Source organism: Caretta caretta, chromosome 5 (assembly GCF_965140235.1).
Source record: "Caretta caretta isolate rCarCar2 chromosome 5, rCarCar1.hap1, whole genome shotgun sequence".
NCBI classification, from domain to species: Eukaryota; Metazoa; Chordata; order Testudines; family Cheloniidae; genus Caretta; species Caretta caretta.
Genome location: NC_134210.1, coordinates 59,947,992 through 59,966,729, shown reverse-complemented (window position 1 = coordinate 59,966,729; position 18,738 = coordinate 59,947,992). Strand labels below are relative to the sequence as shown.

Here is an 18,738-nt window from a genome sequence, read left to right as displayed (position 1 = left end):
GCCAACTAGACATCGAGCCGTTGCTCACTATCCGTTCAGCCTGACGATCTAGCCACCTTTCTCTCCACCTTATAGTCCATTCATCCAATCCATACTTTTTAAATTTTCTGGCAAGAATACTGTGGGAGACCATATCAAAAGCTTTGCTAAAGTCAAGGTATATTACGTCCACCGCTTTCCCCATATCTACAGAGCCAGTTATTTCATCATACAAGGCAATCAGGTTGGTCATGCATGACTTGCCCTTGGTGAATCGATATTGACTGTCTCTGTTCACCTCTTCTCCAAGTGCTTCGAAATGGATTCCTTGAGGACCTGCTGCATGATTTTTCCAGGGACTGAGGTGAGGCTGACTGGTCTGTAGTTCCCTAGATTCTCCTTCTTCCCTTTTTAAAATATGGACACTATATTTGCCTTTTTCCAATCATCCAGGATCTCCCCCAATTGCCACTAGTTTTCAAAGATAATGGCCAATGGCTCTGCAATCACATCAGCCAACTCCCTCAGCACCCTCAGATGCATTAGATCCGGACCCATGGGCTTGTGCATGTCCAGCTTTTCTAAATAGTCCTTAACCTGTTCTTTCACCACTGAGGGCTGCTCACCTCCTCCCCATACTGCTGCCCAGAGAAGCAGTCTGGAAGCTGACCTTGTCTGTGAAGACTGAGGCTGTCAAGGTTCCTCCCCCACTCTGAACTCTAGGGTACAGATGTGGGAACCTGCATGAAAAACCTCCTAAGCTTATCTTTACCAGCTTAGGTCAAAACTTCCCCAAGGTACAAAATATTCCATCCATCGTCCTTGGATTGGCCGCTACCACCACCAAACTAATACTGGTTACTGGGGAAGAGCTGTTTGGACGCGTCTTTCCCCCCAAAATACTTCCCAAAACCTTGCACCCCACTTCCTGGACAAGGTTTGGTAAAAAGCCTCACCAATTTGCCTAGGTGACTACAGACCCAGACCCTTGGATCTTAAGAACAATGAACAATCCTCCCAACACTTCCACCCCCCCTTTCCTGGGAAATGTTGGATAAAAAGCCTCACCAATTTGCATAGGTGACCACAGACCCAAACCCTTGGATCTGAGAACAATGAAAAAGCATTCAGTTTTCTTACAAGAAGACTTTTAATAAAAATAGAAGTAAATAGAAATAAAGAAATCCCCCCTGTAAAATCAGGATGGTAGATATCTTACAGGGTAATTAGATTCAAAAACATAGAGAACCCCTCTAGGCAAAACCTTAAGTTACAAAAAAGATACACAGACAGAAATAGTTATTCTATTCAGCACAATTCTTTTCTCAGCCATTTAAAGAAATCATAATCTAACACATACCTAGCTAGATTACTTACTAGAAGTTCTAAGACTCCATTCCTGGTCTATCCCCGGCAGAAACCAGCATACAGACAGACACACAGACCCTTTGTTTCTCTCCCTCCTCCCAGCTTTTGAAAGTATCTTGTCTCCTCATTGTTCATTTTGGTCAGGTGCCAGCGAGGTTACCTTTAGCTTCTTAACCCTTTACAGGTGAGAGGAGCTTTCCCCTGGCCAGGAGGGATTTCAAAGGGGTTTACCCTTCCTTTTATATTTATGACAGAGGCAAAAAAAGTATTCAGTACTTCAGCTTTTTCCACATCATCTTTCACTATGTTGCCTCCCCCATTCTGTAAGGGTCCCACACTTTCCCTGACCTTCTTCTTGTTGCTTACATACCTGTAGAAACCCTTTTTGTTACCCTTCACATCCCTTGCTAGGTGCAACTCCAATTGTGCTTTGGCCTTTCTGATTACACCCCTGCATGCTCAAGCAACATTTTTTATACTCATCTCTAGTCATCTCTCCAAGTTTCCACTTCTTGTAAGCTTCCTTTTTGTGTTTAAACTCACTAAAGATTTTTCTGTTTAGCCAAACTGGTCGCCAAAAATAGCCATATTTGCTATTCTTTCGGCACATCAGGATGGTTTGTTCCTGCATCCTCAATAAGGCTTCTTTAAAATACAGCCAGCTCTCCTGAACTCCTTTCCCCCTCATATTAGCTTCCCAGGGCATCCTGCCCATCAGTTCTCTGAGGGAGTCAAAGTCTGCTTTTCTGAAGTCTAGAGTCTGTTGCTCTCTTTTCTTCCTTTTGTCAGGATCCTGAACTCGACCATCTCATGGTCACTGCTGCCCAGGTTGTCACCCACTTCTACTTCCCCTACCAATTCTTCCCTGATTGTGAGCAGCAGGTCAAGAGGAGCACGGCCCCAACTGGTTCCTCCAGCACTTGTACCAGGAAGTTGTCCCCAACACTCTCCAAAAACTTCCTGGATTGTCTGTGCACCACTGTATTGCTCTCTCAGCAGATGTTAGGGAGATTGAAGTCCCCCATGAGAACCAGGTCCTGTGATCTGGAAACTTCTGTTAGTCGTCCGAAGAAAGCTTGTCTACCTCATCCTCCTGGTCTGGTGGTCTATAGCAGATGCACACCACCCTGGTTGCTCTCATCTCTGAACTTACTCCAAGAGCTATTTTTTAAGAGCTATTCGGGTTAAAAAAAGTCCATCAAAAATGCCAGTAATCTACTACAGTTTATTATCGGAAAAAGACAGCCCAAAGACAGATTCCCATAAACCTGTTTGCCTTTTGACTGAAAAAAAAATCTGTTGTTTACCAAAAAATTCATTATATATTAAATAGACAAAACGTTCATGGTATGGAACCACTGATATTCAATGCACAATGAAAATGAATTCACTGGATTCTTTAAAATGTTCTCTTGCATGTCATTTCATTGCAGAAAATAATGAATTGCTGCCTCTTCTTCCTCCCAGTGCATATTTGGGATAGTTTACATGACTTTGAAATGGCTTAAATACTTCATCGCCTACTGTTGTATCCCCTCATAAAGAGAAGAAAAAGACATTTACTTTCACTGTTGACTACATGGATTTCTTACCACCATATGGGACTGAGAAAAATGTAGGTAATATTGCTTTTAAAGAAAAAAACAACAACGAGCGTAAGATAACATTTATATAAGAGTTATATGAAAAATATCTAATCAGATATAAGGAGAATCCCAATACATGTACATACGTTTTAGGGCAGTAGGAAGATTTTGTAAAACCTCTGATAAAAAAGAACTAATAATATTGCCTTGGAATGTTATCTATAGCTAGGGATATAATTATGTTCCCTGTAACTGTTAATTCTGAAGGTTTGTACATACAGAAATTATATCCATGTGTACCATATTCCATTAGAAAAATCCAATATGAATGTAAAATCTACCCACCCACTTTTTCCTTCTGCTTATATAAACCAGCATACCTACCAGAGATCTTCTGTGCCTATACATGCTTCAGATTTCAGTCTGACGAGTAAATCACATCTCCCCCCCACACACACACACACACAAACCCACTATCCTGTTGGTAATAGCTTATCTAAAGTGATCACTCTCCTTACAATGTGTATGATAATCAAGGGCCATTTCCAGCACAAATCCACGGTTTAACAAGAACGTCTGGGGGGGGGGTAGGAAAAAACAAGGGGAAATAGGTTATATTTTACATTTTTATGTATACAGTATTACCTTTTGCTAGGAAGAATCACTGTGACTGCAGTGGCAGCTGAGGCACTCTGAACTGTCGCCTAACTTTTTTTTTCTTTCTTTTTTTCCCTTTTTTAATCGCAAATCGGAATTTCAGAGTGTCAGAGTGGTTGGTTGATCAGGGGACAATTTTCATGACAATTTTCAGCTAGATGTTACATTTAAAAAAAAACTCTAAGAATAAACATGATAGTTTATTCAGCTGAAAACTTTTAAATTCTTCCTAGTACTAATAAAACCTTTTTATGATTAAAATAGTTTTCGGTATCATATGTTTGATTTTTCTCTATGGAATACTATGTATACATCTATTTATGTGTGTCTATGTACAGACGTTTGTAACTATAGATTTATAAAATATATATAAATCCCTAATATATGTATAAAATAGTATTCATACTAATGTTTATATTGCTATTATTTTTATATATAATACAAAAATGGTTCCAATACATGGTCTAATTTTAAACTGTGATTTTCACAGGCACAGTACTCACCTGTGTGAAATCCCATTGACTTCACTGAAACTCTGCATGGCCATAGAAGTCCATTCACAGAGATTACAATGCAAGATCAGGGCCTCAATGGCAAATAATGTGCAGTACGTCTTAGTTTTCTGCACACACAGAAACGTAAGCATGCATGAATATCTAAAGCAAAAGAGTAGCAATTGCAATTCTGTTGACTTTATATTATTTTGAAAAATCTGTATTTTAAAATATGTTTAGAAAATATATCATAGCGGAATATATATTTTATGGGTTAATGGATATTTGGAAGTAGCTTCTTTGAAAATATAGAATATTTTGTAGGCACAGAAGCATATTATAAACACAACAGATGGGGTGGTACAATTACTGTAGATTCTGTAAATCTTGACCTTTCATACTTAATGTCTCTCTCTCTCTCTCTCTCTCTCTCTCTCTCTCTCTCAAAAAAAAAAAAAAACAATAAATCCAGTCTCATCAATCAGATGGGGAGTGGGGGGAGAAAGATGTGATTTACTCGTCAGACTGAAATCTGAAGCAGGTATAGGCACAGAAGATCTGTGGTAGGTATGCTGGTTTATATAAGCAGAAGGAAAAAGTGGGTGGGTAGATTTTACATTCATATTGGATTTTTCTAATGGAATATGGTACACATGGATATAATTTCTATATGTACAAACCTTCAGAATTAACAGTTACAGGGAACATAATTATATCCCTAGTTATAGATAACATTCCAAGGCAACATTATTAGTTCTTTTTTATCAGAGGTTTTACAAAATCTTCCTACTGCCCTAAAACGTATGTACATGTATTGGGATTCTCCTTATATCTGATTAGATATTTTTCATATAACTCTTATATAAATGTTATCTTACGCTCGTTGTTGTTTTTTCTTTAAAAGCTATTACCAGCAGGAGAGTGGGGTGGGTGGAGAGAAAACCTTTTATAGTGGTAAACACCCATTTTTTCATGCTTTGTGTGTATAAAAAGATCTTCTATACTTTCCACAGTATGCATCCGATGAAGTGAGCTGTAGCTCACGAAAGCTTATGCTCAAATAAATTGGTTAGTTTCTAAGGTGCCACAAGTACTCCTTTTCTTTTTGTAAAATATAATGTGGCATCAAATGTATCACAGCAAAAGAATTATTCATTTTAGCATCTGTTTTGTTGGTGTTTATCAACTGAAGATAAATTGTTTCCAGCACTGAAATTGTAATGATTAACCGTTTTTCTGTTAGGTGTAGGCTATTAGTCCAGGAGAATTTCAGTAGTAAAAGAGATCCTATCTCTAGCCTTACTTTGAGCATGTAAGTGCAAATGCATTAGATAAGTCTTTTCCCTTTACTTCCCCACACCTCCACCTGTACTTATTTACCAGTCCAAGACCTTTGATTCAATGGTGCACATTTTCAGCAGGAATGCAGCTTTGGTGACTGCAGATCAGGAGTTTGGGTCCACTGCAAATTAGAGCTTGCACAACTGCAGGAGAGGTGGATATTGACAATAAACCAGAGCTCAGCATAACTAAAGGCCCACTCAAACTGCCATTGACTTCAGTAGGAGTTACATCAAGTAGGTAGGGGAGGCACTATATATCAGTCACAGAAACCTAAGCACCAGTGTTGGCATACGTCTCCGTATATGAGGACTACTGAATTATACAGCTAGGGTGACCAGACTGCAAGTGTGAAAAATCGGGATGCGGGATGGGGGTAATAGGAGACTATATAAGAAAAATACCCAAAAATCGAGACTGTTCCTATAAAATTGGGACATCTGTTGGGGGATAAAGGGGACTACACTGTAGCACTATAAATAAAAGCACAAGGGTGAAACACCGGAAGAAGGCGTGAGGACTCTTATTTTGCCAGCCTAAGCACAGGGGAGACAAGGAGGAAACCTGTGCGGACCCTGTGACAGAGAGTAAAAGTTTTTTGTTTTTTTTTTAACTATCTCATTGGGAAACAAGAATGAGGCATGAGACACGATTACAAGAATAATGCCTGAAACATTAGAAGAGGTGATACAAGTGTTCAATGAATATTGTGACACCAGAGAATGAGACAATGAAGAGAGACTGCTTTTCTGCCCAAAACCAAGTAGCAGAAGAGGGTATAGGTACTTATACTGCAGAGCTAAGAAGTCTGGCATCCACATATAACTTTGGAGACGTAGGATAGGTTGTGGGACCCACTGTTCTAGCTTACAGGAGAAATCATTGAGAGAAACAGAAAATTATTATTAATAATAATCAAACCCGACAGAAATGCTGCCAAATAACAGCTGAACTGTCCATGGAAAGGATCAAAACAGTGTCAGCCACTAGTGCAGAACAAATACACAGATTCAAGCTAAAGGAACCAAGGAAGCAGGACACAGACGGGCCAAACTGAGACTGCAGGCATCATGGTCCACAATACACACTGAGGAAAGCAACACAGTAAGTAGAAAGAAAATGTGCCCAGCCTATGGGCAATGGTGCAAAGGACGTGGGAAACAGAATCACTTTACATTCCAGTGCAGCAGCTACCCCAGGAAATGAAAAGCAGCAGTATATTCAGTGACTGAAGATGTAGAGACTTCCAGTGAAGATGAGGATATCTACACTTTGACTTTAGCAGATTCAAAGACTCTCAATACACATGTAATGCAGAACAAGGCAACTGCTGATTCAACTGCCATATTTACTACTATATTTCTTAGATCAGTGACAAATTCAGTACCAGTTGGATTGTGGAACCACCTGTAGTGTAATCCCAGCAACACTAATAAACTGCAATATTAGAGTGGAAAAAGGTGACCAAGAGCTGGTGATGTACAATAAAACCATTCTGAGGCCACTGAGCAAATACAGGCTGTTGATAAGAAACACACAAACCAGGAGACTTATCACTTGACATACAGGAATGTTGACACAAAGGAGTACCACCCATTACTGTGCAGCAGGGCAGTGGATCTGATTGCAGTACACCACCAGAATATCCTCAACCTGGGAGAGGAAGGAGAACAGTTGCTGTGGGTACTGCATAGCACTTTAACAGAAGATAAGGATATATTTCAAGCAGATGTACACTCAGGGGGCAAACTGAACAAAAGAGACCTCCCCCCACCCACATGTACAGCCCAGGAGACTACCAAAACATGGAGTTCTATCAGCACCGGTGGAGTTACTGAAGAAGGAACGGGCAATCCTGCAAAGAAGAGGTGTTATTACACCTGTTGAAACTATCATAGAGTGGATTAGCAGCCTAGTAGAGGTGAGAAAACCATCAGATAAATTTAGGTTCTGCATTGATCACAAACCACTTAACAGAGCACTGAAAAGACATCATTGTCCATTACCAACAATTGAGGACATACTGCTGGAACAATGTAGGGCAAATGTGTTCACTGTTTGTGATATTAAGAATACGTTCTGACATACTGAACTAAATGAGCCATCCAACACTCGACCACATTTACCACACATTTTGGCAGGTACCACTGGGTATGAATGCTTATGGACATCAGTGCAGTCCCACAGGTGTTCCAATGTAAACCGAGCTAGCAGTAGAAAGACTCCAGGAGATCAAGATTGTAGCTGATGGCATTCTTATTATAGGAGAAGGAGATAAGGAAGACTCAATCTAGGGCTGTGATACCAAGCTGTGACTATTCCTAAACAGGTGCTGGGAGCAGAATATTAGGCTGAATGCAAACTCCCTGAAGATGAGGAGCATTGAGGTCCCCTACCTTGGGCATTACTTGACTTTCATGGGACTCAGGACAGACACTGAGAAACAGAGGAAATGCACAGACCAAAGGATGTGAATGGAGTTCGGTGAAGTATAGGGATGGCCAGCTATCTTTCCAGATTCTGCACACACATATCTAAGCCAGTGAGCCTTTGAGACAGTTAACACACAATGATGCAGCAAGGGAGTGGTCAGTAACAGGCATTTGAAAAAGTAAAGAAAATCAGAAACTAGAAACTTTTTCTAAAGTACTGAAAAACCCTGTGGATCAGCTTGACAAAGTTCCTCCTCTACCTTGGTGGGTATTGCACTTATTGGTGGATTTGCTCGCCTCGGAGATTCACAGCAGCCCTCAGTTTGGCCGTTTTCGTAAACTCCTCCTGTGTCTGATCAGGAGTTGGGAGGTTTGGGAGGAACCCAGGCCCGCCCCCTACTCCGGGTTCCAGCCCAGGGCCCTGTGGATTGCAGCTGTCTAGAGTGCCTCCTGGAACAGCTGTGCGACAGCTACAACTCTCTGGGCTACTTCCCCATGGCCTCCTCCCAACACCTTCTTTATCCTCACCATAGGACCTTCCTCCTGGTGTCTGATAATGCTTGTACTCCTCAGTCCTCCAGTAGTACGCCTTCCCACTCTAAGCTCCAAGAGCCTCTTGCTCCCAGCTCCTCACATGTACACCTCAAACTGAAGTGAGCTCCTTTTTAAACCCAGGTGCCCTGATTAGCCTGCCTTAATTGATTCTATCAGCTTCTTGATTGGCTGCAGGTGTTCTAATAAGCCTGTCTGCCTTAATTGTTTCCAGAAAGTTCCTGATTGTTCTGGAGCCTTCCCTATTACCTTATCCAGGGGAAAGGGACCTACTTAACCTGGGGCTAATATATCTGCCTTCTATCACTCTCCTGTAGCCATCTGGCCCGACCCTGTCACAATCAACTAGAGCTACAGTGATGCCTCAGAATGAGGCCTAGGAGCAAGACTGATGCAAAGTCAGCACTCTACAACATTTTCTAGTAGAGCTCTGACAAACACAGAAAGGAGATATGGTCAGATAAAAAGGAGCTATGGGTTGTGCTCTTTGGAATGGAACAATTTCATCAGTTCACCTTTGGGCACAAGTAGATATGGAGTCTGATCAGAAGCGATCAAAAAGCAGCATGAAGAAGCCACTGAGGAGTGCACCCAAGAGAACACAATGCATGTTATTGAACTCCAGCACTATGATGTGAGGATAAGTTACTGCTCAAGAAAGTCACTACTGGTGGCAGATACACTGAGTAGGGTATGCCTTCCACAGTACGACACAGATGGCTCTGTGGAACAGGAGACAGGGTTTATCAACATGCTACAATACCTTCTCATCTGTGATGGGAGGCTCCAGGGAATCTAATAAAGCACCGAGCAGGATGGCGGCTTCAGGCAGTAAAATAATTCATATTCCAGGATTGGCCAGATGGCAAGGAGCAAGTGCCACTGGATGTTACCCCCTACTACCAAGGTAAGGATGAGCTGTGGGTGCAAAATGGGATTCTATTTAAAAGGGACTATAGCACAGTGACTACTTACTTTTTCTCCCCCACTCTTCAGGACCCTTTAAGAACTCCAGTCCACAGGTACTTCAAACAATCCCCACAAGGGGTCCCATTTATTTAGTCCTCTGGGTACACGCTGGTCCTCTGGGCCACAACCTCAGTTCAGTATCCTTCTCCCAGTAGTCCAAAATAACACCCTCTTTTAAAATCAAACACAAACTCGCACAATCTTCATCCCAGTTTCAACTGGGCACAGCCCCTCCTCCCTGAATGTCTATCTGTTTTATTGGTTCCCAGGACTTCTTGCCTGGAGTTTGTCTCTTTATCCATAGGCCTTCTCAGTTGGTACCTTCCTCTGCTGACTCAGGGCCCTGCAGGAACCTTCTTACTACTCCCTGCGGCATCTACATTCATTGCTGCAGTCTTCTCATCTTTTCCAATTTACTGCCAGCCTTCCTGCCCCTGGCAGGCTCAACTCCTCTCTTAGCCCCACAACCTTCCCTGAAGTTTCCTACTGCCTTTTATATTTGAATCACCTGATTCCTTTCATGTGGGGCTCATCTTGTAACCAGGGCTAGCTTAGCCCCATGCTCTCCAGCACATGGACAAGCCACCCTGTTACAGGGACAAACCACTAGTCCCAAGAGATTAAAAATTGATATCAAGACAGAGGTATCGGCTTTACACTTGGGATGGAGACATCCCTGAAATAAGCCAGGAAGAGTATCTACCAGCGAGACAAGAATGTCATTGAGATCATACATAGAAAAGTGTGAGGCGTGCAAGGATTATAGTGATCAACAACACAAGGAGACTTTATGCCTCATGAAATCCCAACCCGACCCCGGGAAAAGGTCAGAACAGATCTGTTCACTTTTAAGGACAGGGACTGCCTGGGCACAGTAGGTTACTGCTCCAGCTTCCAGGAGGTGGACTACCTGGAGGATAATCAGGCAAGAACTGAAATCAGGAAACTAAAGGCTCATTTTGTTGGGTATGGCATACCGGACAAATCTCCAGACAATCTGAGCACAGTGTGTCCGCCATTTGGCACTGCAACAGAATTAAAACTATTCAGCGCTAAGTGAGAATTTTAGCACAAGATGTCTTCCTCCGGCTACCTATGATGCAATGGATAGGTAGAGTCGTAGTAAAAACAGCCAAGAGACTGATGACAAAGGGAAATCAGACAGGAAGGGATCCTTATCTGGCAGTGTTGGATCATTCCAATACAAGTGCCCAGGGATGAGATAGTAGCCCTGTGTCATGGTGCTGGTAAGTGGCTCACAACTGAGAGTGCCAATCTTAGGACAGACTGTCAGAAAACAGGGTAGACATCCCAAATTGGTGGCATATTCTATAATTAGATCTTACCAAACAAGTAAGAAGCATGCACTCCTGGAGTACTATATTAGCTTTACCATGGAGCCACAGATGCTCCTCTTAGGATCTCCAGCACTTGCCACTCCAGCACTTGCCACTCAGACAAGCCGGACTTTGTGATAAAAAGTTATTAAAACTAAAAATCACTTCACATTAGGTTCTTCCAACCCCAAAAGGTTGGTCACTCATGCCAGGTCAGTGGATACTCTGGATCCCATGCCAATAATAATGCTGTTAGCCAATCTTTTTAGTAAACTCACTAAAGATTTATTAGCTAACAAAAAGGAATGAGAGTTATTGAGGGCTTAAAGCAAGTAAACTACCTAACAGTTTGTAACAGTTTGTAAGAGTTTGTAACTTCAAATGATAATAGTTATGTGGTATCTTCTAGTTTCCCATAGGTCTATCAGGGTTGCCCAAAATGGCTTTATAAGACCTTCATCTTGTACCTGGAATACCCCCGATAGCTTCCAAATAAACCAGAGACGCAGAATCGCTCCCAAGGTTCCTTCTTATAGTTGAAAACAGTCTGAAAAGTGTTTTCAGCACAGCCTGGGTCTGTAGATTCCCCATTGTTGAACACACAATGACCCACACTTTGAAGTCAACGTGTTCCTTCATTTACATTTCCAAGGCTCCAGTCTCCAATGTGGAAATATAATGTAAACACAATGTGATAGCCAGAAACAATTCTTCATTAGATTTCATGCAATTTTACACATCAAGTAAATTCACATATATACATTAACACACATTTCAGTCTAAGGCTAATTAGGTACAGGATACAGAAAGATGAGAGCAACACAATCAGCATCTCTCTCCATTTCTGTAAGCTCTGATCTGAGCTGATCTGTCTGCGTCGCAGAGCTGGTAACCTGTTTAGACAGCATCACACCCTGCATACAGACTGATGGGCCTGAGAATCAAGAGGGATAGTCTGCGTTAGCCCAGCAGAGAAATGATGGACAGAAGCAGTTAATACAACATCAAGCTAAGCAGACAGCCCACTACAACAGAGGATCTGAGTCCACAGAAGGGCTAGGTTCAACATCAAATGACCATATAAAGCAATGGCAAAAGGCAACAATGCAAGCTGCAGTGCAACACAGGTTATATAAAGTAGCTACAGACTCAGGACAGTTGTGGAGATGAAACTGAAGACAACTGAGGAGTAGCAGCAAATAGCTGGTACACCTTGACATATGGGGCCAGGACCAGGAGGACTTAGAAAGAGCTTCAGCCATCAGCTGGCCTGATGTAGGATAGTTAGGTGAAATGAGGTATATGAACAACACAGAGGACCAACAGAACAAAGGGAGCAGCAGGGTGGAGGCAAGTCTCCCACTAAAAGCAATAACACAAAGCAGTGGGAGAACTGAAGGTTTGTGAGGCCTAATGAGCTGTAAAGGGCTGGAGACAAAGGCCATGTCCCTAGAGTGGGCTATGTACTCATAACCTCTGGCCCCACCAAGTCAGCAAATGCTTGCACAAAAGACACCACAAGAACAAAAATTGTAGCAGCTTTGCTGATCTGTTCTATGTGGAAGGGTAAGCATGGAAGAAGGCATGAAGGTGCTAGCTAGAGAAGCAGGAAAGTCAAGGGTAGCAATACTAGCAAACCAGAGAGTGATGCAATCAGAGACACGAATCAATAAGTAGGGAGGGACAGAGATCTGAGCGTGGTGATGAGAAGATTGAATATGATGCAATGGAAAATGGGCTGAGGAAGAGGGAGTTGATGTGAAGCAAGGAATTAAATAGGAATGGTAATCTATAATATTAACACGAATGCCTCTCTCTGAAACATCTCAATTACATTTCAGGAAAAGATGAATTTTCCATTTCCATTGCTAACTTCCCCTCATTTGTTTCTCATTACAATAAGTAAACAAGATTAAATGGCAAATCCTACAGTTCACAGAGTACGGCACACAGCTGAGCTGTCTTCCTGCAAATACTGTACAAGTGTATTAACCATCATATGTCCTTTGTAATGTCTGGATATTTCTCTCTCTTATGCAATTCTAAAAAGTTTTAAAATATATTGGCAGGTCCCAGTCAACCAGAAAAGCTGCAAAAGTCTTCTTTTGCCAATACACAACTTTTAGTCTAATTGCTTATTTGCAGTCTCAGCAAGCCAGAGAGAATTTTATCCTCTTTGGCTCGTTTCTGAATACTAACTAGCCAGCCCAGTCAAGGCTCTCTAAAGAGTGAAACTGCATGAGAGACACTGCATTTGACACAGTCAGGAGGCAAAAGAAAGAGCAAAACAAAAGTCTATTCAGGTTTGAATCCTCTGATATACTCCCCCATCCCCCAATCCCTTTAAAAATAAAGAGAAAGGAAAAAACTCATGAATCCATGGCTGAACGCGTGACGTTGTCAGAATAAAGGATAATGAATGACAACTGACTGTCAGCACAATTCCCAGACTCTGAGTTATCATTTCTTGGCATTGCTCAACTTGGAAAAAAAAAAGTGTGAGTACATAACAAGGAAATATCTCACAAGTTTTTTATGAACACTTAAACACCAACCAGTTCATTGCGGTAGAGATAATTAAACCGGTCCACGTGGGTTTCCACCTGTGTGTAGTATATTTTTTTCTGAGAAATGTTCCCAATTCAACTCATTAAATGCTTTTCTATGGATAACAGTGCTAAATGATGCTGTCAAAGCCATAGGGGTCGGAAAACTATTTCCCCTTCATTTTATTTTTCCTAAGTGAAGAGATCAGATATATTTAAAGCTGAGAACAATTACACATTCTTGATATTGTAATCTACCTGTTGGTTCAAAAAAAATCACCAGGATACATCTTTTAACATTTCTGTGTGTTTAACTTCTTTAGGAGCTCCTCTCAAACTCTTTTTTCCCCCTGCAGATTTGCCCACACTCTCATCTTCGCTGACTGCCTTAATCCTTTGGCTCTTTGTTGTTCTAATGCATGATCAGCTTGTTTTTAAATCACTTCTACCAACATTTGTTAGTGCTGAAACATTACTTCAGGCTTCTACGTCTCTATAAATCCATATAAATAATGTTCAGGTTTTCCTGAGCAAGGTTCAAAAAGCTAATAGGGTTATTTAAGTATTTCATTTTAAGTTGGCAGACATTTAACTACATTTTATATACTAGCAGTAAGAATCTGAGCAGAGAGATTGCAAACCTGGAATGCTAGGTTATTTAGTAATTAAAGTAGATCTGGCCCATGCTCAAAGCACTATCTCACTTAAGCCTGTTGACCATCTGTACTAGAGAGACAATGATTCTATTCTCAGGCCTGTCAGTTTGTTAAGGTTCATAACTGCAAACAGGACCAAGTTTCTAGATCTTGCCACACTAGGCATGAAGACTGCTCTGGAGTGTGGTTATCTTTTAGAGACAGGATATAACTTAAGGGTGAGCAGTGAAAGGGGTTGAGACACTGATCTATATCACTTTAAATATTATCAGAAAGCTCAAACTTCTGTAACTGCCCCAGCAGGTGTTACTGTACATTATGAATGTTTAGAGAAGAATGAAGAAATCAGGGAGGGAGTGTAAGTGAATGCAACAAGAAAAACAGGAGGAAGTTAATTTGTCCATTTCATTTTTTTCCAGCTACTCGGAAAAGATGTTTCTGCAGCTGACAGAGATGGTTTTTATAAGCTCCAGAGTTACATGAAACCTTTAAAAACCTAAAAACAAGGAATGTGTGCAGATAGGGTTTTAGACCACGACATTTACATTTTTGGGTAAACTGTCATTAGCTTTGTGAAGGGACAGCATTGTCAGAATAGGAGGTAAATAATGGACAAAGTAATGGACAAAACCTTCAGTCAAAACCAGTTCCCCGATTATGGGGAAGTACAAATCTGCATTTGAACAATGTGGTGTGGTTCCGACTTCTAAGATTATACAGGTTTCAGAGGAACAGCCGTGTTAGTCTGTATTCGCAAAAAGAAAAGGAGTACTTGTGGCATTTACCAATACTGTACACATAATAAAAGCCCCATATTTAAAAACTTTGGAAGATATTTGTGAATGTGCCATATTACATTACTAGGTGGGCCTAGTAATTTGTGAGAAGCTTTTGAGTGCTCACTTCAGAATTGCAGTAATGCAAAAGATTATAGAGGCAACCAAGGGCTTCAGAGCCTTTCCAAAAGTGGAGATCCCTCCCTTGCCCCTCCTCTTCCCCCAAGGCCCCACCCTAAACAAGCTGGAAGCCGTAATGGGATCGGGGAGTCTGACCTCCGTGAGGGGTGGGGGGCGCCAAAAGCAGCCCCCACTCATGTCCCTGTTCCCCAGCTCCTCCACCCAGGGCAGGTGGAGGGACCCAGGCTCCCGCCAGTTGCCCATGTGGCTCTCCCTGACCTGGTCCGCGAGCGGTAAGGTTGCTAACTTTCTACTTGCACAAAACTGAACACCCTTGCCCTGCCCCCTGCCCCTCCCCTCCAGGGCCCCACCCTGCCCTGCCCCTTCCACAAGGCCCCGCCCCTGCTCACTCCATCCCCGATCCCTCTGTTGCTTGTTCTCCCCATCCTCACTAGCTCATTTTCACCGGACTGGGGCAGAGTGTTGGGGCATGTGGGGGGTGAGGGCTCTGGCTGAGGGTACAGGCTCTGGGGTGGGGCTGGGATGAGAGGTTTGAGGGACAGGAGGGTGCTCTGGGCTGGAACTGAGGGGTTGGAGGGCAGGTGGAGGATCAGGGCTGGGGCAGGGGGTTGGTCGCAGGCTCTGGGATGGGGCTGGAGATGAGGGGTTTGTGGTGCAGAAGGGTGCTCCAGGATGGGACCGAGGATTTGGGAGGGTGGGAGGGGGATAAGGGCTGGGCGCTGGGTCAGAGGTGCAGGCTCTGGGCAGCGCTTACCTCAAGCAGCTCCCAGAAGCAGCAGCATGTCCTCTCTCCGGCTCCTATGCAGAGGCCTGGCCAGGAGAAACAGGAGAAAAAAGGCGAAAAGGATGACGTTGAGTGTATGCACTGCAAATGGTGTGGCCCAAATATTAAATGCAAATATTTATAGGCTAATAGTTCTAAGTCTACGACAGTAAATTGTTTATTCAGATGAAAAGTTTTATTGGGGATTAGAGATACAGAGTTTTCCTGAACTCAGAGGTGGCATTGTGTTTTGAGTTCTGTTTTAGTTCTGCAGCAAACCACATTGAATTCCATTAATCAAAGCACTAATCTACTGAATATTTTCCCTTTGTCCTTCAGTCCCAAAATAAACCCAGATATTTACTCAGAAAAATTAGTAATAGTTTTTTCCATCAATTTTCACCCGGTATTATTGTTGTAGTAGTAATAAACACTGAAAAATTAAATACAACAAAACCCGAAAATGAAGGGCCCTAGTTATAAGGTAATATTAAAAAGAAAAAGAGTACTTGTGGCACCTTTTGTGAGCTACAGCTCACTTCATCGGATGCATTCAATGGAAAAAATTCAGTGCATCCAATGAAGTGAGCTGTAGCTCACGAAAGCTTATGCTCAAATAAATTTGTTCATCTCTAAGGTGCCACAAGTACTCCTTTTCTTTTTGCAAATACAGACAAACATGGCTGCTACTCTGAAAGGTAATATTAAAGTGTTTGCTCTAAAACTGTAAACCTCCACAATCCATAAAGAAGCATTAACAAGTGTGAAATACTGGTTTGACACAAGAGGTGTTATCTTCTGCCCATCTAAAGAAGGCCACAGACTCCAGACAAACCATTATGGAACATCAGAGGACAAAAGACTTTGTTGATTGCTCCCCACACACCCTCTAGAACTGATCCCATTAGCATGAACTCTGGGGGAAGGAAATAAAAATATCTGACAGGAAGAAACTGGGTCTCTATGCTGCTTGGACTTTTGAGGGCAAAGATATCTAAGCATAAGCAAGGAATCCCCAGTTCTTAGCCTGGATTAGCCCTGAAGGACATATAGAGTTTGCTTCTTATAGAAGCTTCAACCATCTTTGGAACTAAGACTAACTCATGTGTGTATGTTTACCTGTTTAACCTTGTAAATAGCTCATTTATTTTTCTTAATTAATAAAAACTTAGATAATTTATTATAGGATTGGCTACAATCTTCTTTGGTCTGAAATCTAAGGTGCAATTGACCTGGGGTAAGTGACTGATCCTTTGGGACAGGGAATAACCTAAATATTGTTGTAATTTTTGGTGTAAAGGACCACCTATCACAAAAGAAAGCTTACCTTTGGGTGGGAAGATAGATCAGAGTACCCAAGGGGACTGTATGTGACTTCATGTTAAGACTGTTGTAATTTCTGAGGAATTCACACTTTATACGTGGTTGTTGTAATCTAAGTACAGAACTCACAACCAGTTTGGGGTGCCTTGCTTCTTAGCAGTCTTCCCTGATGTTGGAACACATACCTTTGAGTCACTCCAGACAGCTTGACAGTGGCTACTGGAAAACCCAAGGGCAAAATGATAAGACACTCCTTGTTAAATATTTTTGGTTGACAGAGGGAGAAAACTATTCTCTGGACACAGATTTGTTATGAATAGTTTCCTTTTGGCCCAGAAAGTGTTGAGTGCCCTCACCTTTCCCTGACTTCAGTGGGAGTCGGAAACGTTCAGTGCCCCACAGGGGCTGTTCAATGTATAGCCTGAGATGGATCCCTGATAAAAACTGAAATACCGTGAGCACCAGTTCCTGTATGGATTCAAAGAAGGGAGAAAGACAGGTGGAGCTGGGGAAGATGCAGCACTGCAGGCTGCATTTGAGAAGAGAAGCAACTCCTTCATACCGTTTCATTTTGGTTGACATACGAGGCATGAGAGTAGAGAACTTTTACATTCCATCATTTAAAGGCCTAGGTGATAAAACCTATTTATCTTAAGGGTAGAAAATGTACAACAAGCCACAGATACAGATAGAAATACAAATTTAGAAGGGCTATCATAGAAAAGAGCAATAGCCATATAATATTCCCAGTTTCTTTGATTGTGCAAGAAATACACACAACTATTAGCAGAGTGACCGTGGAAGAGGAAGACGGGTGACGGCATTAGACTGGAATTCAGGATACCGGGGTTCAATTCCCAGTTCTAGTCCTTTACTAACCACCTAATACAAAGAGGCCCCAATTTCATTCACTACTAAAAATACAGGTCTAGTAAATTAGCAGGATTGTTTGTCTATGATGTAATTTGCAGACATCAAATACATGAGAGCTGAGTTCTAGAAATTGACCATTTTTAGCATGAGGTTTAATGATCCATGTTATTTAGATTTAACAAGAAATATTAAATACCTCAATAATAATAATATATTTTTTTTTGGAACACACATTGAAATCTGTACAAGAGACCCTTTTTAGTGGGCAACCTCTTGCCTTAATATTGGCTGCCTCTGGACAACTTTTTACCTATTCCCCTCCCTAGCTCACCAGTACAATGATCTCATCTATGTTTGGCATTGCAATTCAGCTAGAATAGCTCATGTCATTCTGTGACAGTTTGTAAAACTCCATAAAACTTAACTACAAGCAAATTAGGCACAGTGAAACCTGTGTTAAAGAAGCATTCAAAACTGGCTGCCTAACAGAGTAGATTTTCTAATTAATATGGTGATGCTTTGAGGTGGTCTATTAAGACACGAGGTTTCCTGCTAGGAGTGGTCTGTTGTACATTTTTGTCATATGTTTATCACTAAATATAAAAGTTCTTTTTCCTTTCTGGTAATGGTAAGGCAGGCTAGCTGGAACTTGAAATATAGTGTTTAATGAGCACTACAATATTCACAAAGGAGGACAATGGTTCTAGCCCTTTTTGGTGGCCAGAATTTAGAAATCCTCCATTTTCTGTTGTCCATAAATAGACAAACAGAAAAAAAAGATTATAGAAATGAATGAATGGCTCTTCCACATGGGCAAAGAGAAGACACTAATGGAAAAATGACAAAGGACAGAAATGAAAAAACACATTGGCAATGCAGCAAACTACAGGAGTTTGGAACGCAGGCATCCTCCTCTCCTCTCCTCCATCTTAAAATTAATATGTA

The 18,738-nt window shown here is 41.7% G+C and overlaps 1 long non-coding RNA gene across 1 annotated transcript in view; it reads right to left on the bottom strand.

The window, feature by feature from the left end:
* The window catches only part of LOC142072143 (uncharacterized), a 111,922-nt gene that overhangs the window by 39,691 nt on the left and 53,493 nt on the right, over positions 1–18,738 (bottom strand). The window contains exon 2 of the long non-coding RNA XR_012668468.1: positions 15,589–15,644. This is a non-coding gene — a long non-coding RNA (uncharacterized LOC142072143). The remainder of the gene's footprint in view (positions 1–15,588; positions 15,645–18,738) is intronic.